Genomic DNA, 26,606 nt, shown 5'->3' on the forward strand with positions numbered 1-26,606 from the left:
TTTCATCTGTGCACATATTGCTACTTTAAAACTCATGTCATTTACTAGTCTCTGTTCATCATCTTGTAACCCTGGTATCCAGCATGTACTCAGTACAGGTTTGTGAAATGAGGGAGACTCTCATCCAGTTCTAACAGGAAATCAGTCAGCATCTGCTTCAACACTAACGCTGGCAAGAGATTTGCCACCTCATAAGAGAAAGCATTCCATTTTTAACGACTCAGAAAGAAGTGTCTTCATTACAAGAAAATCCAAATTTACCTGCTTATATAACTCCCATTAATCCTACATTTTACCAGATAAAGTTTGAAAGAAGTTTCTTTTTCCATGTAAAAGCCTTTGAAGTACTTGTAGCTGACTATAACACAACATACCAACTCTCCTCATAAGGTATCATTTCCAGATACTTCTTTGTTCTCTTTTAATGTTTCCTCTCTCAAAGAGCAATGTCCAGAACATTGCATTTTCTACCAGTTGTTCTGATCAGTGCAGAGAACTGTGGGAATTTCCTCCATGGCTCTGTGCAGTGTATTTCTATTCAGGATGCCCAAGATTCCATTAGCTTTTCTTGGCATTCTCATCACAGATGACTCACAGTCCATTTACAATCAACTAGGAGTTCCTAAGTCTTTAAGATGTGATGTCAAATCATGACTCTTTTGTCCTTGGTTCTTCTAGTTGGTTTCTTGTGTTTGAGAGGAAGACCTTATTTCATGCTGATGGTTTGAGCATGTTGTTTCCATCAGTCAAGATTTTCTAAACTTTGATTGTGTCAATCATCTAATATATTAGCTATCAATTCAGCTTTATGTTGAGTGCAAATGTGATAAGCATAGCCTATATGTCTACATCAAAATCACTGACAAAAATAGTCCAAGGGCAAATGCCTGTATCACAATACCAGAAACCTCCTTCTAAGATGATACTTACATTTACCATTTTTGATCACTTATGATGTTTTAAGAACCACATATATGTGATCTTTAACTCTTATAACAACTCTTTAATACGTTATCTTCATTTCATAGAGAAAGATGGAAAATGTGAAGAATTTCATCAATAGCAGGTAACTGGGCAATACCAGAACTGGAATTGCAACAGGGATCTTCTCACTGCAAAGCCTGCCTGTTACCACATGGCACTCACTCCCTTCAAGTACAGCTGGATCCCCTTAGATCTAATACCTAGAACATGTTTATCTGTTCTCTTCCCTGAAATATATCTAATAAAGACTGGCAAAAACCATGCTGACATCACCAGTTTATTTCTATAGCATTCCAGTAAGCTGCCAAACTATCTCTTCAAAATTAAAAATGAAATATTTTTGGCATTCTTGCTTCTGTAAGTATTTCTAACTGATTACATTTCTTTTCCTAAATATTTTCAACACACCCAATTTTTTATTCCATACTTTGCTATGGAGTGTTAAGTCCATTAGTTTTTATTTATTTAAGTCCACCATTTAACCCTTTTTGAGTTTTAGACCTCCCCCCAACCCAAAGCAAATGATATATGGAGACACTTTCCATTTCAACACTGTACTGCTTTACCAGAAGCTTATAAAGTTATAATAAATTGAAATCACTAGTCTCATGCCTACAATTATGTTCATAGCAAAATCCTGTCAGTGAAAGAACACCTTACTCTTCAGCTTCAATAGTATGATTGAAAAATCTAAATTTGACTCCTTGGCCCAGCACTTTCTACATGATACAGGATTATGAACATCAGTTAGGTACCCTCTTTTTCAAACTATTTTTTTAATAACAAGCATTGATTGATTTACTTTCTAGCAATTGTTTCCAAAAAATCTCAGAAATATTTGTGCTTTGACCTAAAGCAACTACAATGGTATTTATTACCAAAATTATATTTTCACAGATATACACAGAATTAATTAATTTGGATTAAGCTAAATCTATTTTGAATATCAACTATTAGATTTTTCTTCTTATATAATTCTGAAATGGGGCATGTACATATTCTTGAGGCATAATTAGCTATGCTTTTTCTTAGAGTAAAAAAAGTGTTTCCTGGAAAAAAAAAACATAGGTCTTAAAATAATCGTACTGATAGCAATGATATTTTAGGTCTTGGTTGTGTGTCCAAAGTATGTGCATAGATGTGCACTATTCAGTTGCCATTCTAGATCCAATTCTCCTTTTTTTTCTTTTCTGCAATTATAAACATGTGCTCTTTGAAAGAAAATGAAATAGAAAAGCAAACCTGTCTTAGAATAATCTTGTAACAGAAAATTAGATTATCTCACACCTATAGAAGTTGTTCCAGGTCGATGCTTCATGAAACTCTGATTAGAATTTCAGACTTTCTAGATGCATAAAAACTAGAGGTGGCGTGATGATCATTACTCTCACATAATTTTCATTGCAGAAGAATCTAAAAAATAATCTGTTGAAATGTGAAGTTATATGCATACTGAGAATATCAAGCATGTGAGGCATTTCTTTGGCAGACCTTAGGAAAAAAGTATGGAGTTTAAAAAGGCTTAGCCCCATTTCTCACACATGTCCAGTTTTCTTCTCCTGAGTTCTCAATCTGTGTCCCTTCTAGCTCACAAGACCGATGCTAACATTTCCAGAGGGTAACTAATAGGACGGTTTCAGACAGAGAGGTTTCCGTTATTCCTCACCCCCCTTCTATATTATGGTTCAGATCTCTGAGTGTGTCCCTTTATTAAAAAAAAAAAAAAACAAAAACAAAAAACGGTCAGTCCATATTGAATTCTTCTGTCTAGCCTATAATGATCTGCGTCAGAATTGCTGCCTCTTCCATCTAGTTGTTTGACTGCCTTATCTATGCAGATCACTGCACAATCGTGTCAGTCTTAGATATTGATCAAAGGGTGCCAAGCTGCCCAGATCTTTGACCATGCATGAGATCAGCTTTCTAATCACAGCTTTGCAGATCTGAAGTGCTATTGGACAATTCTATGTGCTTTTATAATCTCTCTCTTTTTAAATGGGGAATTGTCATCTAACACTGCAGCATGATTCACTAGTCTTCAGCGCAGAGAGCTGTCAGGATACTTTCATAGATTACAATCATGTGTATCACAAAGGAGACACAATTGTGTTATTCACATGTGTAATCATCCATAGACTGACTAGAAATAACAGTGATCTTTCTATGCAAACAGCAGTCCATAATATGCAAATGAATATAAGCAAAACCAAACATAAACCTCCAGAATAATGTTTACTGATGTGTCCTTAAAAATCCCATTCGTAAAACCACATCTTTCCTGTCTTCTCAAAAACGTTAAAGAAGATACAAAATTAATGCATGGAAAAGTTTATGCTTTCTCTCTTGCATTTTTGAAATGGGACCACAATATAATCCTATTCAGATTATTTGATTTATATTCTCCCAAGGCCATTACTGTCTCCTGGAATCATTATATGCTTGTGTAAGGTTTATATGGTGTCTCTTTTAATTACTGACACTAATCTATTCACTGACTGCAAATCTAATGCACACTGGAACTGGCAGCCTATAAATTCCATCCTTCAGATGTGTCCTTGAACATGTGTTTGTCCTGATGAAGAGAAGAAACAAAATAGGAATAATAAAATGGGAGGAAGTTTTTTCAAATAATATATCCAAGAGACCTTAGAAGGCCAAAAGATATTTTAGTTAAAATGAATAAAAATAAACAGCTCCTTGCTCATTCACACTTCATAAAGAATCATTTCTAATTATACTGCAGTTGAGACTTCAGGCTACTCTTAAACAATAAGGTGCTATACCAAAAGATGATATTAGATCATCAAATATGATCTTAAAACAGTTGCTATAATATAAATTTTATTTTAGGTCTATAGCCTCAATTGAGTGCAAACATATTTAACACCAAGGAAGAAAACTAAGGTTATGATGAATATTTATTTCCTAATCTTACTTTGCTGATCCACACTGATTATGAAGAGGGCCATCTGAGTATACCAATACACACACACATACACACACACGTACACACCCTACAATGCAAGTAATCAAACTATTTACACAAGGTGATTGCTTCAGTTCTTAGAAATAGAATTGCTAAAACATATCCAAACCTGGATTCTCTCCTGCGTTAAACAGACTAGTCATGTTTTCCTACTAAATACATAAGAATCATCACAGACACAAATAATGGGAGAAGGAGAATGAGAGGCAATTGCCATAAAACCCAGAAAAAAAAAAATTGTTGTCCAAAGTATTTTCCACATACAATGCTTATTCTTTTTGTGGGCCTTTGTTTACCTTGTATAACCTAGTGTAAAATACTGAAAGTGAACATTGACATGGCTTAAGTCATGCAAATTATATTTTTGCAGCCATTCCTCTGTTTAAGAAATGGATTCTGCCACTCTCTGCACCAAGCCTATGTGCAATACTTAGTTTTTCTCAATATCCTACAACATAGTTTTCAATAAGTCCTGAAATCACTTTGTAACCTAGTTGTTGAGATCTATGGCTATTTCCAAAAATATCCTTCTGAAATACTGGTTCACTATCTCACTTATTTTTCACAAGAAGGTTTTGACACAGTTCTAATCTCCATTACATTGATACAGAAATTCAGAATCTGGTTTTGGCAAACAAAAAGCCTCAAGATCAACTTGAGTCACTGGTAGTTCTAATAGAACTTAAGCTTTATGACTCATACTTGTCCTACCATGGTTTCTTTAAAATAGTAAAATTAGACAAAAAAATAAAGCTCAGTTAAAAAACTGGTCACTATCTTCCCTTTGTCCATGCTTTATATATAAAGGTTCATTTGGTATCAGGTGAACAGACGAGTGGCCTCGGGGAACTTCCCTATTGTTCATGTAGTATGTCCATCTCCTTTCCAATCAACACTCTATCTAACATTACCAGCTGTAACCATCCCTGAAAATTGCTCTTTACTTCCCTTGGATTCAGGTCCTAGTTCGTGAATTGTACTATCACTGTGAGAATCAGCCCTATCTCCATGTTTTTTCTTCCTTGTGGCTTCCCCAGGGCATAGTAATCCTTGCACCCAACTCCTCACCACCCATCTCTGTTCCTAATTACCTTCACTCATGTACTAAAAGCTATAGGATCTTTTGAAATACTGTTTTAGTCCTTCACAAATCTGAAGGATTATCTTTATTTTTTACCCCTTCTCATGATGTAAGCTTTTACAAGCAAGAACAAAAGCAAACTTCCAAATAACAAGACACCACATCATGACTATTTTATTTTAAAAAATGCTCATGAGGTTGGTATGTGTTCCACAGTCAACTACAAAAGGAGAAAAACTCTACTTATGAGGTATAAGATGGAGCAGTGGAAGAGGAAGAGGACAGACGTATCGGAGGTCCTCAAAGGAAAATGAAGAAGTGACAGGATGGTGATCTAGACCAGTGGTTTCAAACTATTTTGATCATGTACTTCAACCAGATTAAAAAATAAGATATAAACATAAACTTACTACATGTAACTATCTATTCATTTAGAATTATATCCATGTATTTATACTGTTAGCTAATCTATCAAGGCACAATAAAATTAATGAGACAATCTAACGTCTGATTTCAAATATCTTTTACATGTTCATTTTTTGTGTGATGTCTTATCAAACCAGACAGATCATCAGTTAATTTAGAAAATACGGGCTTCCCTGGTGGCGCAGTGGTTAAGAGTCCGCCTGCCGATGCAGGGGACATGGGTTCGTGCCCTGGTCCAGGGAGATCCCACATGCCATGGAGCAGCTGGGCCCGTGAGCCATAGCCGCTGAGCCTGCACATCCAGAGTCTGTGCTCTGCAACGGGAGAGGCCACGGCAGTGAGAAGCCCGCGTACGGCAAAAAAAAAAAAAAAATATATATATATATATATATATATATATATATATATATATATATATATATATATATATATATAAAGTATTTGATGTAAAGCTTATTCTGAGAATAGACGTCATTTTCTTGTTGCTTGCTGAATCTACTTGTATTATATTCAATTATCAGGTTTGTGCTTTGTCCATTGAAAATAGACACATAAGGATTACTGAGGATGACCTTAATTATAATAGAATAATATAATCATTATTTCATGTAACAGGAGTATGGAAACCAGTGCATGATATGTTGCAGTGAAATCAAATGTGTGACTAAAGATGCCACTGTTCACTTTTCCATGTTACGGTTCTCCCACTCTTCCCTCAGGTTACCTCAAAAAGGTGAACATGACCACAGTGACCTTGGTGATGGGAGCAGAGTCCCAGTCCATATATTAAATGTTAGAAAGTTAAATTTTATTTTCTTCAAGAAAAAATATACCGTGATTCTAATACTTTTCCCACACTACAATTCCTCATCTCAACTATCCTCTGGAGACTGTGCTTCCCACTTTAAAAGTTACTGATGCTGGGCTTCCTTGGTGGCGCAGTGGTTGAGAGTCCGCCTGCTGATGCAGGGGATGCGGGTTCATGCTCCGGTCCGGGAAGATCCCACATGCCGCGGAGCGGCTAGGCCCCTGAGCCATGGCCGCTGAGCCTGCATGTCCGGAGCCTGTGCTCCGCAACGGGAGAGGCCACAACACTGAGAGGCCCGCGTACCGCAAAAAAAAAAAAAAAAAAAAAAAAAGCTACTGATGTAAAGGAGTAGCTGTGAGGGGTGATAGGAAAGAAAATCTCATTTCTGTGTCCCTAAGCCAGCCCCACTCTCTCCCTCTCCCTCTAGTCACCACCCCTTTCTCAGGGTTATCCTGACACCTACCTTGTTCAACTTCCTGCTCTAAGCTCCATGCTTAAGATGAGGGAGGCTTGGCTCAACTGTACAGAAATTAATATTAGATAAGGAGCAGGGAAATTATCATCCAGAATGGAGGGAAAGACAGTCTTGGCATCCCATTTTGAACTTCTGAAAGCATTTTTCCACTTAACAGTAATGCATTCATAACACTCTACCAAACTTTTTATTTAGATAATTTATGGGCAAATGGTTTGTGAGCTAGCCTATTCACCTAACTTCTTAAAATACATTGTCTTGGTAGTAAAATGGCTTTCTAATTTTAAATGATTGACCTTAACCACACTATGCCCATTCATAAATGACAAACTGCACATATAGAGATTGTCAGCTTTTATGCCAACTGAGAGTCTAAAGTAGCTCTTTAGAGTGAAATTTTACATTGTGAAGTTTAATTATGAGTGACTGAACACACAGTACTGTGTGAACTATTCACCTTATCTGCAACAGTGTTATGACATAACCTGGTTTAAATAAGACAGTCTTAACCACATAGTAGTTAAATAACTTTTGATAAGACAATAATAAAAGCCTGTCTGATGTTAGATATGCTTAGGCTTTTACTCCTTTGTTTATTTTTGAGAATATTACTCATTGTACTAAACTAATAAAAGAAAATTGTGGGTTTAAAATTCCATTAAAAAGTTGACATCTTCACCATGAACCAGCATGATGAATCTCAGTAGATCCTCATGAAGTTCATAATGAACAAAAGAGACAGGGGATAGGCCAGGCTACAGAAAGTAGGGGTATGAATTACCTCAAATTTTTGAATTATAACAATCAAAATTATTTCTGATACCATGAAGTTTTCTTGGTGAAGGGATATAAATAAAATATAAATTTGGAGAGAGAGAGGAACAGACAATCCATTCTAATGTCAAATTATCTCAGTGGAATTTTTAGGGTAAGACTTAATAATAACTGCTAACACTGACTTAACACTTACTCCCTATTAGACATTGTACTATGTGCTTTATATGTGTGGAGTTATCTAATCTAAAAACCATCCCATTCTGTAGATAGGAAAACAAAAGGGGCAGGACAGGAATAAAGAGGCAGATGTAGAGAATGGACTTAAGGACACAGGGAGGAGGAAGGGTAAGATGGGACAAAGTGAGAGAGTGGCATGGACTTATATATACTACCAAATGTGAAATAGATAGCTAGTGGGAAGCAGATGCATAGCAAAGGGAGATCAGCTTGGTGCTTTGTGACCACATAGAGGGGTGGGATAGGGAGGGTGGGAGGGAGACGCAAGAGGGAGGAGATATGGGGATATAGTTATATGTATAGCTGATTCACTTTGCTATAAAGCAGAAACTAACACACTATTGTAAAGCAATTATACTCCAATAAAGATGTTAAAAAAAAAAACTGTAATAGGTTGCCCAGGGGCATGCAGAGAGGGGAGCATGCTTTTATCCACTGTGCCAGTATGGAATCACTACTCTTTAGGAAGCTAAAAGCTATTTCTGAGAAGTTCAAACAATTTTAGTCAATGCTGAACATTTTACTCAGAGCAATGATAAAGGCGGAAGGTAGGTAGGTGAAAGAGGGGACAAATAAATTAAAGAATCACTCAACAGGCATTCTATATTTATTAATGTTCTCATTCAGCAAACTTTTATCGAATGCACACTATGTGCCAGGACCGAGATAACTAGGCGCCAGGAATACGAAATTAATGTACTTGACCTTGTGGGGATCCCAGTGTAGTAAAGGAAATAGAAATAATTACATAGCTATGGTAAGAAGAAATGTATTTATACACCAAGTGCTATAATACCATCCTCCTCCAAAAGCAAATTTTACAGTGAATAAAAACTAATATATTTCTAAGTAAAATTGTGTGGAAGAGCAATTCAGCATCAGTAAGATACAGTTAATCACATGAATTAGTCTATAGTGAGTTTTTGCTACACTGGGATTGGAAGAGAGAAAGGAAGTATTGAGAAAAAAAAAATTCTTCTGAAAGATAGGGCATGTACCAAGTGAGACAGGAAATATTCTCTTTGTCCTTTGGGGAAAAATATCAAAGTGACTATTAACTACTGTCTACTTCAATCAATCTCTTAGATATCCTTCAATCCTAAAATCCACCCGCGAGAAAATTTCATTTCAGTTACAAGCAATTGTTTTTTTTTTCCTTTTCCTCTTCAAAAATTTTAAACTTTGGAGGAAAAAATATTGATTATTCATCTTAAAGCATTAGTAGAAAGAAATGTGTAGAAGATACAGTACTTATTTATAGAATGGCCAACCTAAGGAACACACAAACTAGAGACGTATTTAAAGTTCCACTTTGCGGCTCTTCCATGGGTCTAATTTGAGGAGGACTATACAGGCCCTTTGGCGAAAACTCATTTCCTCTATGAAATCTCTCAGAGCCTGAAATACTACCAGTAAAATAATTCCTTGAGTTTCAAATGATTTTTGGTTTCATGAATAAACTGTAGATTCCCCCTAGCCAAGAAACACACCTTATTCCCATGCATACAGTATTTTACTGGGGATTGCAATTAAGTAAACCCAACAAACCTCAAGACCAATATGGACAACAGAAGTCAATATTTAGGCAAGGCTAAGTTGGGAGTAAATCTGAGCCTTAAGGGATAGCCCAAACCGAATACCAACTGTCATTTTTCGTTTGTATGACCTTTATCCACTCCAAGAGATTATATTTTTATCTGTAATCAAATAAGAGAAAAAGAACAAATATGATGTTTTGAGGGAGTGAAGAGAGTTTATTTTACCTTTGTTTCTACCTGTAGATCCATCTCACTATAACATTTTTCTTTCTTAAAATTCTTGAGGATAAAGAAAAAAATCTAAAATCAGACAGATCTTTTGGAAATTTGAAACTCATTTTTCATTTTTGTTTCCCATTTAAACACTACCCAAATTCTGAAAAGTAGACCATGGCCCCCACCCCCAGTGATCCAAACACCTAATCTGTCAGGTTTAAATGATTTGTTGGACGTATCATTTTCCTTTAATTCACTGGAAACCTATAATAGATTTGGGGTGTGTCATTTTATTTCTCATTCTAGTAATAATTTTCTGAGATCATTATACTTTTCTTAGGTAATAATTAATATTTCATTCTTCTTAAATAGTACACCTCTCTTTACATATTTAGAATATATACTATCTATATGCTTGACACTTGGAGGATCTTGTCTAATGTTCATAGGAAGAAGAAAAATCTGGCTTGCAGGGTGTTTAGAGTACAGTGATGACAGCCTGTATGCCAATTTCACAAGCGTTGCTGCCTGAGTCATAGGCTGTACTTTAAACGGCAGCATATGGCTGGAGAGTCATAGCAGCAGGAAAGTGTGGCAGTGCCCAGATCACAGCTGCAGTCACACAAAGAAAGTTTCGATGTTGGTATCCATATCCCTCTTCTTCATCAACAACAAAAAAGGATGACTACTTAAGATTCTGTTGTCTTAAAGGCTTTATTAAGTTATTGCTTAAGGTAGGAAAGGGATATTATTGTCTACATATGTTTGCCAGAAGCATGCAGCTTCTCTCTTCTGTCTTTCCTAGCAGGTGTCTCTTTAAGTACTTCTTCTAAATGGAACACAACTGGGAGACATCAGAAAGGACACTGTTGACAACTGTCATAGTAGGTTCCAGCTTGACTGGTAACTGAGCAGAAGGTCTCTCTCCAGAATACTTCAGATGATCCTAATAGCAGCAGCATTTCCAGTAGGAACCTAGACTACCAGAAAGGAGTGCTGGGAAATAGTGCTCCTGGTGAAATCTGATCTCCTCACTGGAAATGGTCCATACCACCAGATTTCCTACAGAAAATAACTATGGCAAAATTAAAAGAATCCTGATTTTAAAGGCAAAACTGTAATTTTTGAAGAAAGTACATAATCTGGATAGATGTCAATAATGTTAAGAGAAAATGTGCTAAATTAATCATTGTTCATACCTGTTGAACCTTTAATGTAATCTAAATCTTTTCATAATCTAAATGGAATGAAAACCCCAAAGCTGTCCAACTTTTTCATTAAACTAACATATTAAAGACTAGCCTACCAAATATAGGAATGATGATTTAGATGTATACATTCAGATATATGACATTTATGTTTTTGTCTTATATTATTATTTTTATTAGTTTTGGGGTTCTGTTATTGTTGCTGTCATTAACCATAAGAGAACAGGAAATTTATTTTCAGATGCTGAAGTTTGAGTCTGTTTAAATAATTTACAGGTACAGCTGGTAAGATATTTAGGGTAAAGTTTCTCTGCAAATCAAAAATGGGGGAAAAACCAATATGGATTTTCTTCTTGCTCAGGATTATCCATCTGCAAAATAAAAGCTACTGTAATTTCTGAATGATTACAAGAAAATAGATAATATTACCTACCATACTATATTACACATTTCTGAAAGGCACCTATTGTTTATAAAGTAAAATTTATTATGAGACATTAACATATGTTCCAGTTGAAATTTTCCACATCATCTACAAAAGAGTCTTCCTGTATAGAAGTGAATCATAGATCAGAGACCCATACATATATTGCTGTTTTCTTATTTTAATATATTAATTATCTTCCATGAGAATATATACATATAGCTATTTAAATTATAAGGTCTGAAACACCATACACATTTTTATTAATAAAAATGGCATAAAATTATCTTTTATAGTCAACATCTATATTTGGTTAGCAAAGAATGACTTGTTTTTTATTTTTCTTTTCTTTTTTTTTTTTTACTACACGTCGTTAAGTGTTGAGTTGATATTAAATGTCCTTATCAGAGCAAAGAGATTAAAGTTTACACAAAAAATAAAACTACAAACTTTGGAGATTTTACTGCCTTTGAATGGTCCAGACTTACAGTCTATGCAAAAATAGACCTTAGGTAAATTTTCTTAGAAATAGGTCTTTTACTTATGTGGGTCTGTTACTTATGTAACAGAATTCCCTTGTATGGATTCCAGTGAAAAAGAAAGACTTCACATCATATTTCATTGAGAAAATAAGAGCCATTTGACAGAAACTTTCTAATATTTTATCCAAAAAGTCTGTAAATCTACATGGTTCTTGAGTCCATCATCTTCCTCATTAATAATGGTAGAAATATCTTTCTTCCTATCAAAAGCTGATATAAACATCCTTTCTGGAACCAAGCCCGGCCTCCAAACATTCTTAAACACTTCTTTCCCATGAATCTTAAGCATCCTTCTCTGATGATCATTTTAACAACATACAAACATTCCACAGTGGCTTTCATTTTAAAACAAACACAACCAATTGTATTCCACGCCACATTTCCATCAAAATATCACCTACTTTCTCTTCTTTCAGTCATGTTTAAAGTTCTTGCAAGAATCATTTTTTTTTCTAATCAGATTCTCTCCCTTATAATTCCAAAAACTACATGTGTAAGACTGCCAATAATCTCCATGTGTCTCAAATCATATGGATGCTTTTCAGTTCTCATTTTACACAATTAACCATATTATACTTGAACTTCTACCCATCACCTCCCCTTCTCTCTCCTTCTCTCCTTCCCTCTCCCTCTCTCCTTCCTCTCTCCTTCACTTTCTCTTTTTGGCTTTTTTTCACTCACCACCTACTAGTTATTTTCTCCTACTCCTTGGCCTGTCTCTCTTTGATTTTCTTTCCTATTTCATTCTCTTCTATTAACTACTGACTTCTGAAACTCTTACTAGCTCAGCTTGGAGTAATTCTTTCATTTTTCCCAAAAGGTGAGATCTTCTATTCTCATTGCTTTTAATACCACTTATTTGGCAGTGATATCCACATTAATATATACTATACATATCATACTGTACCACAATACTATATATATTATAGTGTTTATATATACACATATACATGTAACACTATATGTATACATACACACATATATATCTTTACATTTATCATCTATGTATCTTAACTTCTGATCCTTCTAACAACTTCTTTTTAATCTCGTTTTTCCACCTCAGGAAATTGCAATGCTGTTTATTCAGTTGCTCATGTTCACAAACTGGGAGACATTCTTAAAACCTCCATCTCTCTCACCAGCCTCCTCTAATCCATCAAGAGGTGATCTTGATCACACCACATATTTACATACACAGACACACCCACACACACACCATCTCCATCTCCACAATCCAAGTCCACGTTCACTTCATCTAAAACAGCTAGGGTAATCTTATAATATTATAAGGGGATTGTATAATTTATCTGAAATGATTTTTAATTTAAAATAAGATAAAGATTTATTATCTTGGCCAACATATCCTTATGGTTTCTAACAACTTCAATTACTACCCTGTGCTCTAGAATTTTCTATTCATCCTTTAGATCTTAATTTGAACATTACTTCCTATAAGACAATCTTCCTGATTCGATCTAAATGAAGTCCCTTTACCCTTTCTCATCCCCTCTATTTTTCCATCACAATCCTTATCACTATTTGTAATCATATATTCCTTTGTGTGCTCACTTACTTAAAACTATATCAATCACTAATTTTTAAGAATCATAATCATGTTTATATAAGTTTATGTGAATTTATGCTTTCTTTACTACTTTATATCCTGTCCCTTGCTTAATACTTGGCACTCAGTAGGTATTTAATAAATATTTGTCAAGTAAACAAATATTTTAGCAAAATCTTTCAGCAGAAAGAGCATTACAGTGAAATTCAGTATAAATCTAAAACAAAATAAACAAATAATGCATAAAAACACACGTGGATTCCAAGCTGTTTTGTAAGCTATATTTGTCCCATCATATTCAGCCTTTGTACAATGCTTATTAAAGTAAGCTCCATGTGTTTTGCTATTAACAGTCTATTTTAAACATGTGCAATGTGCTAGGTGTTATATCTATTAACAGAATATATAAAGTACTGATCTTAAAGATATTTCCAGAATCAAGTAAGACTAAGACATAGAAAAAGGTAAAAAGCAGTAAATTATACTTAAAAATATACTTGAGAAAGATTTAATTTTTCTTTATTACTATTATAATTACCTACTGAAAACGTGATCCAATTGAAACTTATTGAATTCTTACCCCTTATTAAAGATCCTGTTAATAATACAATTTCTACCAACAGAAAAAAGCATTCCCTGGTTGTTAATTTATTAATGGAATGCTTGCTATTCTGTAAATTACAGCTCTCTATTTACTGAATGCAATATATCAATATGTCCATCCACTTTCTTGATTTGTCATAATGCTAATTACAAACATTACTAAATGTTTAAAAATAAACTGAAAGGGTAACATTAAAAATTAACATGGAACACCAGCCTAAAATTTATGACATGATAAGCTTTTAACAGAAAATTAGTCCAACAGTAACTTATTTACCAGTAACAATAACAAATCCCTTATATCAGTTCCTATAAAATACACATTTCCATATAAAACATGCTCCCAAGGTACCAAAAATTACACGAAGAATATAAAAGTAGACATAAGTATTAGACTATAAAATTACATTCTAATTCAATATTTAGTCATAAAAGTAAGATTGGAAGTAGACTTCTTTTCTGCTTTGGTTGAATTAGTTAAATATGTGAAAGCTGTCTTCCAGGCCTACCTATGCCCAGGGTCTCCCAGAAGGAAGACCAGGCTGCCTACTCACCCCATCTACCCCCTCCTCAGAAAAGTCTGAGATCATTTCTACCACCTCTATCAAAACTGGGCTGCTTTCAGCACCACTCTCCCAAACCCTGCTTTGTAAAGAAACAGTAAGTCTGTACGCTTTAAGCAGAAATCTGGAGAAAAAAGAAAACACTTGAAATTCTTTAATCTCCCCCACAGCATTTCTTTCTTAATTTCAAGCAAAATTATTCTATAAGCAGGGTTGTTTTTTTTTATATTAATAACAATGTGAACTCCTGGTCTTGATGTACATTTAGATCTACTGTATGTTCCAGGGTATGTTCCATTTTTTGAAAAGTGAAATTTTCATTGAGGCTTTAAAAAGTTGAAAAACTTATCAGAGGATGAAAAGTAGCTTAATGGAGAAAGAGACAACTTTATTTATGTTTATCGGTTAAGATTTCTATAAAAGTTCTGAAAAAGGGGTCATCCACTGATAGGGGGTGGAGTCCTCCTCAGTGTAGAAGCAGGTAGTTAGGAAACAAATGATTTTTCTGGCTTCTCCAGTTCTTTCTCAACAACTTTAGATGCCTGATGATATTTCTTGCATGTAACAAATCAAATAGGGTAAATACAACCTTTTATCTTTCTTGCGTATAATAAATCAGATGGAAGATTTATACCTCTCTTTTGTTTTCCTGAAATGGGTACTTCCCTTCTTCACATAATTGCTTTTAAATCATATGGTATGAAGATCACATCTTTGAGGTCAGATAGGTTTGAGTTTAAAATCTTCTGGTCAAGTTAACCAGTTTCCTCATTTTTAAAATGACAACAATATCTACCTCACAGGCTGTTGAAAAGTTTAAATGAGATCTTAGAAGCACTCAGAAATTATTAGCTCATTTATTCAGGATTTACTAAAGAGCAGTCATTATGCTATTTCTGTCTCTTGCTTTCAGTTTTTTACATGGATAAGTTGTCCTAATGCCTAAGTAGAAGAATGCACATCTGTTTGCAACATCTAGTATGTTTCAATTTCTTTATTGATATTAAAGAGTGATTCCCCAAAAGGGTGATTCAGACATATTTTTAGCCAGTGGGTACTTGCAACTTTGCAGTACCTGACCAATTACACTGCATAGACACTGACAAACTGCTGTGGTTGTGTGTGTGTATGTGTGTGTGTATACATATAAATATAAAATGCTAGTTTTATAATCTGAACAAATTCTCTAAAAATGAATCCAGTTCCAACCTCTGTGAGTGACAATCAACAGAAGGGAAGAAAATGATGACCCAACAAAATCACTCAGGTAGTGAAACACCTTAGTCATCACTGGCATTTCAATTACGTAATAGGTCATCTGAGCACATACGTAACACATTTGAAGACCAGAAATAGAGTTTTTCAAAGTGAAAACATATTTCCTTCAACTTCAGTTAAACTAATTCATGTCAAAAGTTCCTCTCACTTAAAAAATAATTTATATTCTGTAAGAGATTGAGGGTGGTAGTCATTTAACCTGCTGTTATTATGCTATACATGTGTATATGTTATATATACATATATATAATCACCCATGTAAAAATATGTCTGTGTATATTTATAAAATGGTGAGGGAGATTATCTACTTACCTATCTATCTCTCTATTTCCCACCCCTCTTACCATTAATTGCATGTTTGCAATTGCAACGCTGAAGTGAGACAAGAAGTACCTATTGCTTCATTGAAAAAGGGGCTGGGCAGACAGGAGCATCCTGGCACTTTCCTCCCCTTGCGACTGACACTGATGCAAGGAGTATATGTTCTGAGATGAATTATACCATAGACTATGGTAGTCGGCTGAAATAACATAGTCCAATAATTTTATTAGAATATATCTTTAAGATAATGCAGATAGAAAATATTATATTGGTTTTCTCTGAATAATCGTATCTTATTTTCTAGTTTTATGCATGATCTAGGTACCATGTGCCATATATTGCTTTATGTTGGTTACAATTGCATAATTATATATTATGTTTAACATTATGTAATTTAACTGCAGGTAAACATACTTTGTTTCATCATTAGAAAGTCCGCAATTTTCTTAATTTTCACTGTGTTCTAAGAAAGAAAACAATTCTAAATTAGTAAAAGCAACCAGAATTGATAAGAAATTTGCCTTGTAAAGAGTCTTCTGATTTGTTTTACGTGAAAAAACCCTTTTCCAAAAAGTAAATGTTTACTAAAATAAATAATGCTGTTTATGTCCCTTAATTAAATCTGCACTACCCCCCAGCCGATATGCTCTTAACCACGCCCTAGTTAACTGTGTAGAAGAGGCTGACTGGTACATGATAAGAGGCCAAACCTTGGTAGCAACTTCTGGCTGTAGAGTCAAACAGAGACACACATAGGTATAACCTCTGACTCTGCCACTTTAACACCAGGAGATTTACTTAACCACTCAAACTTCACAGGCTAATGTGTAAATTGGGGATAAAGACCGTTTCTACTTCAAAGAGTTGTTGGAAGAATTAGGTTAGATACTTCGTGTAATGGCTAAAACAGGGACTGATACCTTGAAAAATATTTGCGTATTTCCCATAGACTATTCTCACCCAGCATCCCAGATAGTCCTTTTATAATATGTCAGATCATGTCACCTTTATGCTTAATGTTCTGCAATAGTTTCTCTTCTCAGAATAAAAATCTAAAGTTGGAATGTGAACCTTCTACAAGGTTCTCCATGATTCAGTCCTTGCTGACTGTGACCTCAATTCTTACACTCTTTCCCTAATTATCTCATTCCTTGCTCCTGAAATAAACCAAGTGAGTTCCTGATTTGGGCCATTGCACTGTCTTTCCTCCCAAACCGTGAACATTTCTACCAGTTCCCCAACAACCTCTACCCATGAGCCTTTGTATCTTCTTGGCTGACTTCTTCCTCATTTCTCATATCTGTTCAAATTTCATTTCATCCTAGACTTCTTTACTCACCTAATTCACATCTGTACCCACTATGTTGGCCTTTATGCACTTTCCTTGCTTTATATATTTTTATGGCACTTAAAGACATTTGAAATGCTATTTACTTATTTATCTCTTTATTGTTTGTCTCCCTCCAGTGGAATGTAAGCTCAGGGAGGAGAGGGACTTTTTCCCACGTTGTTCACACTGTTTTTGGACAGTATACTGTGTATAGGGAGATTTATTACATATTTTCTAGATTAATTAATAAACCTAGTTGGCATTATTAAGGTTTTAGAATTCCTAATGCCATCAATGAATTATACAGGCTCAAAAACAGAATGTGGCAGATGTCCTCATGCAAAATACAATTATTTGTTTATACTTGTAGAACTTCCATGAAAAACACACTTATAAGTAAGCTTGTATTAAATATTCTATAGTGTAAATATTAAACATTCAATAATATTAATATTACTGAAATAACAGTAGTATGAAATAGGCTATAGAATTAATATATACTACATAAAGTAGCATAAAATTAATATAAAGCATTCTGTGAATATTCATGCTCATGCAAATGTGAAAATAATCATTAAAAATTTAATTCATAAAAATATTCTTGAGTAATAAGAAAACAGAATACAACTGCCACTATTCCATGATAAAATTAATATAATAAAGCACTGATAGTAATTGGAACACTTTTTAAAATGTAATGTATGAAGTAAATTATATATTATAATCGAAAACAACAAAAAGTAATTTCTTACATTCATTTTCATTATAAAAGCACTCCTGTTTGTTTCTCATTCCTTTAGTGAGATAAATTACAGCATTTGGTTTTTGTACATCACACATTATCAGAGTTAGAAAGGATGACTCCACTCCTGGCCTTAAATGTGGCCCCCCAGCTGCCTTACAAATCCACATACTCATACTCCTTACATGGTGGTTGATTTAAGGATAGATGCATAAACTAAGCATAAGACAATCTACACGTGGCATCCATTGACACCACTGATATTTCAGGGTGAACCAATGAACTTAATTGGTCTAATCAGCGGGAAGCCTAAGACTTGGGCTTGATGCTCTTGGAGCATGCTCTATGTGAGGTCAAGAGCTTTCATAGAACTTTTATTACTATGAGAGAAACCAACCACAGGATATATCTTAAGACAAAGCAAAGATGAACCAAAAAATGGCAGAAATATGGAGCAGAATTCCTGATCAAATCATAGCTGAAGCCTGTACATCCTATTCTTTCAGATAAGGAGAGCAAACATATTTTTTGTTTGTTTAGGACAGTCGGGTTTTTTGCTGCTGGCAGCCAAGAGTATCTACCAAATTACTATGACATCCTGTGTGTTTTTAAAAATATGTAAATTAAGAAGTTGCTTCAGAGTTGCAGATTAACTTGAATAGGATTCCTGCCAGAATTGACAGTGCCATCCTGTAACATACAGAGATGTATCTAAAGTAGCATGTTTGCATTTCTTCACATATATATTTACATTAAAATCACGTGTTAAGTAATGGAAGGGGAAAGATATCCCATTGTTTTTGTTTGTTTGTTTGTTTTTGCAGTACGCGGGCCTCTCACTGTTGTGGCCTCTCCCGTTGCGGAGCACAGGCTCAGCGGCCATGGCTCACGGGTCCAGCCGCTCCGTGGCATGTGGGATCCTCCCGGACCGGGGCATGAACCCGTGTCCCCTGCATCGGCAGGCAGACTCCCAACCACTACGCCACCAGGGAAGCCCAATCCCATTGTTTTTAATGAAATGTTTTCTGATTCCCATGAATTATTCTTTTCCTTAGGTACTACAGATTCTGCTCAGAGTTGTTATTGCCTTTAAAGAAAATAATTTTTAAATGTCACTTTGTATATTTGTCAATTTACATATTATTTACTGTAATAAAATGCTTTGTTCCCCTTCACTATCCAGCAGAGTTGGGTAACTTAAAAAAAAAAAAAGCTTATTTTCAATTTATAAGAAACAGTGATTGTGTGAGAGGTTAGGTGTTTGTGGGGGAAAAAAAGGAAAGGAAAGATAGGTATTTAGGCAAATATAAATGTTTTTTAGATTATTCATTGCTTTATTTTATCCTTCTTTTGAGAAGGTAATGGGAACTGATTGCATTCTCAGAATTACTAGAGATGCAGCAGATGGTTTTAAAAATAATCTCAAATTAAAATGAGTTTAGCATGTGCTCTGGCAACAGAAATCATAAAACTTTATACATTCACTCTTGTTTTCGCTGATGTAATCTAATGTAAATAAGAATTACATTTTATTGAAAAGCTACTTTTTGCAAAAGTTCTTATACTCAACACCATATTCTAATAAGTACCAACTAAATAAACAAGAGAAAAATGCTCATAATTTTAGATATTCTGCTATTATCTTTACATCCTTTTTATAACTTTATGTTATGCAAATAAATATTCATACTAAGTAACAATCGAAATTTCATGAAGATAGATGTAAATAAAATTTTAACTTTATCAAATATTAGACTAGGGTTGAGAAAACCTCTTTACTAGCTGACGAACAAAGAAATTATTAACTTTTTATTTTTTAAGTGATTGAAATATTATTTGCCATACTCTAGGGTTGCCTTAAGAATTAGGTAAATCAGGGCTTCCCTGGTGGCGCAGTGGTTGAGAATCTGCCTGCCAATGCAGGGGACATGGGTTTGATCCCTGGTCAGGAAAAATCCCACATGCTGCAGAGCAACTAAGCCCATGTGCCACAACTACTGAGCCTGCGTGCTAAAGCCTGCGTGCCTAGAGCCTGTTCTCCGCAACAAGAAAAGCCACCACAATGAGAAGCCCGCACATCACAACAAAGAGTAGCTTCCGCTCACCACAACTAGAGAAAGCTTATAAGCATCAATGAAGACCCAACACTGCCAAAAATAAATTTATTAAAAAAAAAACTTTAAAAAGAAAAGAATTAGGTAAATCAGACATTTAATTATTCATGAAAATTTTCATATCCTTTTAAGATATCTATAACCTACATTTTCAAACAAACATAATCTTTTCCACCTCTTGAGTATTTTCATAACAAATATTCACATGTGATACAACAGGAAAATACACACTGACTTGAGTGCTCAGGGAAAGTTACTTCTAGAGTTTTTCATGTTTGATTGCCTAGGAAAAATTACTGAAACAATCTAGCCTTTGGTTTTCTCATCTGTAAAACAAGAGAGGAAATATTTGGATCTGATAAAAGCTAAGATATTTTTCAACCGTCTAATTCTAAAATAGAACCACCCATTGGTTGGATTCAAGAAAGGTAATGACAGAAATAAAATATATTTATAATGAATTATGAAGGGAGTAATTTAACTATAACTGAAATTGAGTAACAAAATTATGTCTACCGAAAAATTTTAAATGTTTTCTTTCAGCAAAACAACAATTGATAATTATCTCATAAAATGTCTTAGTTGTATATTTTCTTACTAATTTTAGTGATTAGGCTTTTAATCATTTCCTGTACTATTCCCAAATGTTGACTTGAAAAGTCTTTTATGTAAGTGGACCCTCCACCACACTCCTCCTGTTCCAGCTCTGTTGGTATCTGCTTGTTCTTCCAACTTGCCAGGTGAGTCCCAGCCTCAGATTACTTACACTTCTTATTTCTGCCTGGAAGATTCTCCTCCAAATCATTGCTTGCCTAGATCCTTCAGATCTCAGCTCAACTCTCATGTTATACTGTCTCTAAGTGTATCTTTGCATAGCGCTTATTATAAGATGAAATCATTTTGTTTTTGTATTTGCTTACTTGTCATTTTTTTTTCTTTACCTTGACAATAATATATATATATATATATATATATATATATATATATATATATATATATATATATATATATATATATATATATATATATACTCTCTGTTTTCTTTTACTATAGTGCCAAGATCAGCCCCTGGCAATAAAACCTATCATTGTGGGAGGAATATAAAAGGGCATTTGGGCATTTCTAATATATAAAAAGCTAAATGATTTTTAAAATAATGTAAAGTTAATTCATTCATATTTAGTAAGTGATGATGACTTTACATATTTAAATTGTTTTCATAATTTGGCCTATGAACAAGTAGCTATGCCTAGTAAAATGCATTGTGTATATAGTTAAATCTTATACATGTGTTTTTCCTTTGGAAGCTTACTTGAAATTTCAGGCATTAACAAGACTGAAGTTGTCTTCTTTTTTATCCTTAGACTGTATCGAAGTTCACAGGCTATAGTTCCTTTTATTTCTACCAGACATCAACATAGCTTATTTGCATGACTGATTATAAAATTTATTTATTCATTGAATGATGCTCAGCTGCTGTACTGTTCAAGCTCTGTAATAAGAACTACAGGCTGACTGACAATGGCTTATCATTTCTCTACTACAAAAGCATGGAAATTAGTAAAATAGACGTTTAGTTGTGTTTGTGTGTGTGCTTGTATGTTGGAGGTAGGTGTATTTTGCTCTTCCATTTCAATGCATTGTTACACACTTTTATACAAACCGGGAGGGAAAAAACAAGTGTAAACAAAAACAAGTGTAGTCAATCCTATCCATAAATCTTCATCTGGACAGTAACCACTATATCTATTTGCTTAGTCATGAATATGACCAAAAATATCATATATTCACATATTGTCTATTTTTTATCAGTAAGACCTCTTCATTACATCAACCAAAACAGGAACATAAGAGTTTCTTGCATTTTCTTTGACACCTTATGAATAAATGATCATGACAAATTCAAATGAGTAAATTATTTTTCATTCAGGGCAAAAAGTTTAGGATAACCTGATACTACTTTTAAGATGTGTTATTGGAAATAAACGAAGCGAAATACTAGATAGTCCATTTACATAATCGATGGGAGAGGAATGACCTTTAGCTACTCATTTTCTTAGGAATTTAATTTAACTAATATCTTGTTAAAATTTCTATATGAAACTGAAACTTCATGATGATTTCCGATAGATTTTTAGGGGTACTAAACCCATATGATTTTAGTGTTCAGAATAAACATAAAAACAATCGTATAATAGAAATAGAGAAAAAGTAAATATGCAGACCAATAGAGCATGATTCCATTATTATAATATGAATGCATACATAATAGGTGGTATATATTTATATTTATATCAATATATAGATATATATCACAGGTAGGAAAATTGAAGGAATAATTCAAATTAAACTATTAACAGAGCCTACCTCCACAAATGGCATTGGAGAGGGAAGAGACTTTGATCTTTAGTTTCCACACTTCAGTTTTAAGTAGATTTATTACAATTAACATATATTGCTTTGCAATTTAAACAAACTTTAAACGAACTTAAAAAGGACCTGTGATTTATATTTTGTATTTTTCCATTTTATTCTTTCAATGTGTGTTTTGTAATATGTATACAGTAGTCCCCCCATCTCTGGTTTCACTTTCAGAGATTTCAGTTATTCTTGGTCAACCTCACTCCAAAAATACTAAATGGAAAAACCCAGAAATAAACAATTCATAAGTTTTAAATGCATGCTGTCCTGAGTAGAGTGATGAAATCTCACACTGATCCACTCCACCATGGCCAGAAGTGAATCACCCCTTTGTCCAGTGTGTCCTACCCGTTAATCACTTAGCAGTGGTCTTGATTATCAGATCGAGATCGACTGTCACAGTATCACAGTGCTTGTAGTCAAGTCACCCTTATTTTACTTAATAATGGTCCCAAAGTGCAAGAGTAGTAATGCTAGCAATTCAGATATGCCAAAGAGAAGCTGTAGAGCGCTTCCTCTAAGTGAAAAGGTGAACGTGCTCAACTTAATAAGGAAAAGAAAAATCCTATGTGGAGGTTGCTAAGATCTACGGTAAGAGCAAATCTTCTATTTGTTAAATTGTGAAGAAGGAAAAATAAATCTGTGTCAATTTTGCTATCTTACCTCAGGTTGAAAAGTTATGGCCACAGTGTGTGAGAGTGCTTAGTTAAGACAGAAAACTCGTTAAATTTTTACTTACAAACATAACATATTTTTACAAAATATATTTTGAGAGAGAAAGAAAGAGACCACATTCCCATAACTTTTATTACAATATTATAATAGTTCTTATTATTAGTTGTCAATGTCAATCTCTCACTGTACTTAATTTATAAATTAATATTTATTATAGGTTTATATGTATAAGAAAAAACATAGCATATATAGGGTTCTCTACTAACTGTGGTTTCAGACATCCACTGGGAGTCTTGGAAAGTATCCCCATGGATATGTGGAGACTACTGTATTTCTGAGCTTCTTGGAAACATTTGAACTAGAGTTCTCTTAATGGTATTTTTCTGCAACATGTATGTGAAAAGTCTGAGCCTAGCTTCCTCTCCTGTTTATAAACACTCAGAGGACCCTGGTGTGAGCAGTGACATTATTATATTGATGTTTAATAGCAGATGCTGTTGATACATTAATTGCTTTATTGACTATTTTAAAAGTTTATGACCTCATCTACATTGCAATTTGACCTTGTTTTGCACGTTTCTAGTGAATCACCATATTCAACAACCTACATCATGTGAGTTATAACAATAAATTTACAGAATGAAAAAAGAGTCAGATGATATGCACCTCATTATTTTTTTTTAATCAACTAAATCATTGGTAGGCAGGATTTATATTGCAAAGAACTGCATAATCGCAAAACTGTGATGCTATAGCCTCATTATTAGAAAAGATGCTCCACTTTTTTTAAGTATAATTTTCTTTTAAATAATAATTACCAGATGACTGAGCCGGACATACTCATGGTTTAAAACGAGAGAATTGGCTCTAAAACTTCAACTTTAAATAGAGATTTTCTTTGAAAACATCAAATAAATTAAGAATGTGCTCCCTGATACCATAAATATCTGTTCAAAAAATATTCTTAATGGAATTCTCATTTGTAAAACCTGACTAGAGGCCTAAGCTTCCCAAGAAATGAAAGCTGATTGGGAAAGGCACAGAAGTTAAATGAAGCTGAGAAAATTTGGTTATAATGCAAGATGAAAATAAAATTTTATATCTTAAATGTAACCTGTATCTTAAAGGTGGTCTGATATTTATACAATAAAATCTCACATAAAACAGTTTTGCCAGTTTCCCCATTCCCATTCCACCCTCAAAATTCCAAGAAAAAAAAATTTTTTAAAGAGTCCTCACACAGTTTCTCCCTCACTTGGCACCAAATGGTAAGTTTGTGAATTTGCTGTTCGAAAAAGAGGTAGGAGAACATATTATATTCCATGACAGAAAGGATGGCACAGACTTTTGGGATATTTATTGAATCTTCATTATTGGAGAGTACTGTTCTATATAGTACTCTGGGTGCTTAAAAATGGTTTAGAAAGGAGAACACACACAATATTTCCCATATGAAATGTAAATGAAGGAACCCGGCAAGAACACAAATGAAAGAATGAAGAAAAAATTAGGGGAAATTATAATTTCAGTGCTAGATGCAATAGGGGGCAATTATCTCGTCCTACTTCTTTTTACAGATGAGGAAACTAATGCCCAGAATCATTAGATGACTCGTGCACACTTTCACTATTAGTGGGAGTGCAAGGGTGATCTAAACTTAAGAGGTCCTGTAACTACTCATCCAGAGTTTCGTTACTGATTGCAGTTGCAGAGAAGGCTATGGGGAGCCATTCAGGGCAAATAAATGGTGTGCAAATCTGCTGACATGAAAGAGATGCTCACACGCAGAAGACTTTGTTGGAGCACAACATACACACTATATACCAAGCAACAGTGAGGCTGCTAAGGGGACAGGTGAGTTTTAGAGAAGGGATTTTTGAGGGGCAAAAATTAAAGATCTGCACTTGTTTCCCAATCATGATGAGTAAGTACTGGTGTAAATATCCTATATGTTGCAAATCATGAACTGATTGTGATTCTAATTGAAATAACATGGAGCCACTGGAATGTGGACTATTTTAAAATTCATATTCTAATTAGTTTATGGATATCACTTGTTAAAGTAGCTAGAAATGTTTTCCGTACCTGATCTACCGCTGTCCCAAATGATCTTATGAAATAAGAGTCACGTGTCTATTAGAAGCAGACAATGTCTTTAATATAGAGATTGTAGCCATTAAATAAGCTACTATTTAATTTCATCTTTCCAATGGTTTGCTTCCTATGGTCTTACAAATATAATTACTTAAGAAACAGACTAAAATTTATTCCTCAACTAATGTTATCAAGTAATGAATGCCACTTCCTGATCGTAGAAATGGCACTTTATGAAATTACTCCATGCTCCTAAGTCTTTATTCACTCAACCTTTTTACCATAAAGACTTTCATCTCAGCTTCAGCCCTAAATCACTTTATTCATGAATAATGGACTAACAATCCTGCATACTTGTGAATTATTTTAGATATCTAAATTATTGTTAAAATTTACATTCTCACTTCATGTGACAGAGTGCCTGACTATGCACTTGATATAGCAGTTACTTCCTCAGACTCTCACAGAATATTAAAGAACATGGTGAGTCATTAGCACAATGGGGACATAAACAATTGAACAAGGAGGAATACTTCTTCAGACTGGAAGTATTTTCACCTGCATTGTAGAAAAATTCAAATTTACTATCCTGTTAGATGCCCAGGCTGTTTCCTTAGTAGAAACAAATAAAGTGCTGTATAATAGCACATTTTAGAAATGGATGAAAAATAATAAGATTTCAAGACATAGCAGTGTAATAAATGTGTCACCAACTTTTTTTAGCTAAAAAAAGTTATTATTTTTAATGGAAGAAGAGGTGTTGGGTTTTTGTTTGTTTGCTTTCTTTTGCTTTTCTGTTACTGTTTGCAAAGTTTTCTAGCTCCACAAACGTTGATAATCATCCAGGGAATGAGGCCATTAATTTAAAGGCTAAACTGAATGAGGTTTAAAATAATAGTCATGTATATCCTTGTATCTTGAGAGGTAAAATAAGATAAAGTTTTAAATCCCAGAAGATTTTAAACAATTAGAAACAGTAAACCCCAAGCATTGGCTATGCCTGGATTGGTGAAAATGTGTGTGACACTACTTGACAGTCCATCATCTCCCTCTCTTCCTTTTCCTTTTCCTCAGAGGAATATAGCATTTGTGACACAGTTAAGCAAATGTGAGAACCAAATCAATATCAAACACAGATTCAGTAAAATTCACAGATTAAAAATTCTCATTTATGTTCAAAGAAAACTTACACTTCTGAA

The sequence above is a fragment of the Mesoplodon mirus genome (assembly GCF_964341445.2).
Source record: "Mesoplodon mirus genome assembly, chromosome: 17".
In the NCBI taxonomy this organism is placed as follows: domain Eukaryota; kingdom Metazoa; phylum Chordata; class Mammalia; order Artiodactyla; family Ziphiidae; genus Mesoplodon; species Mesoplodon mirus.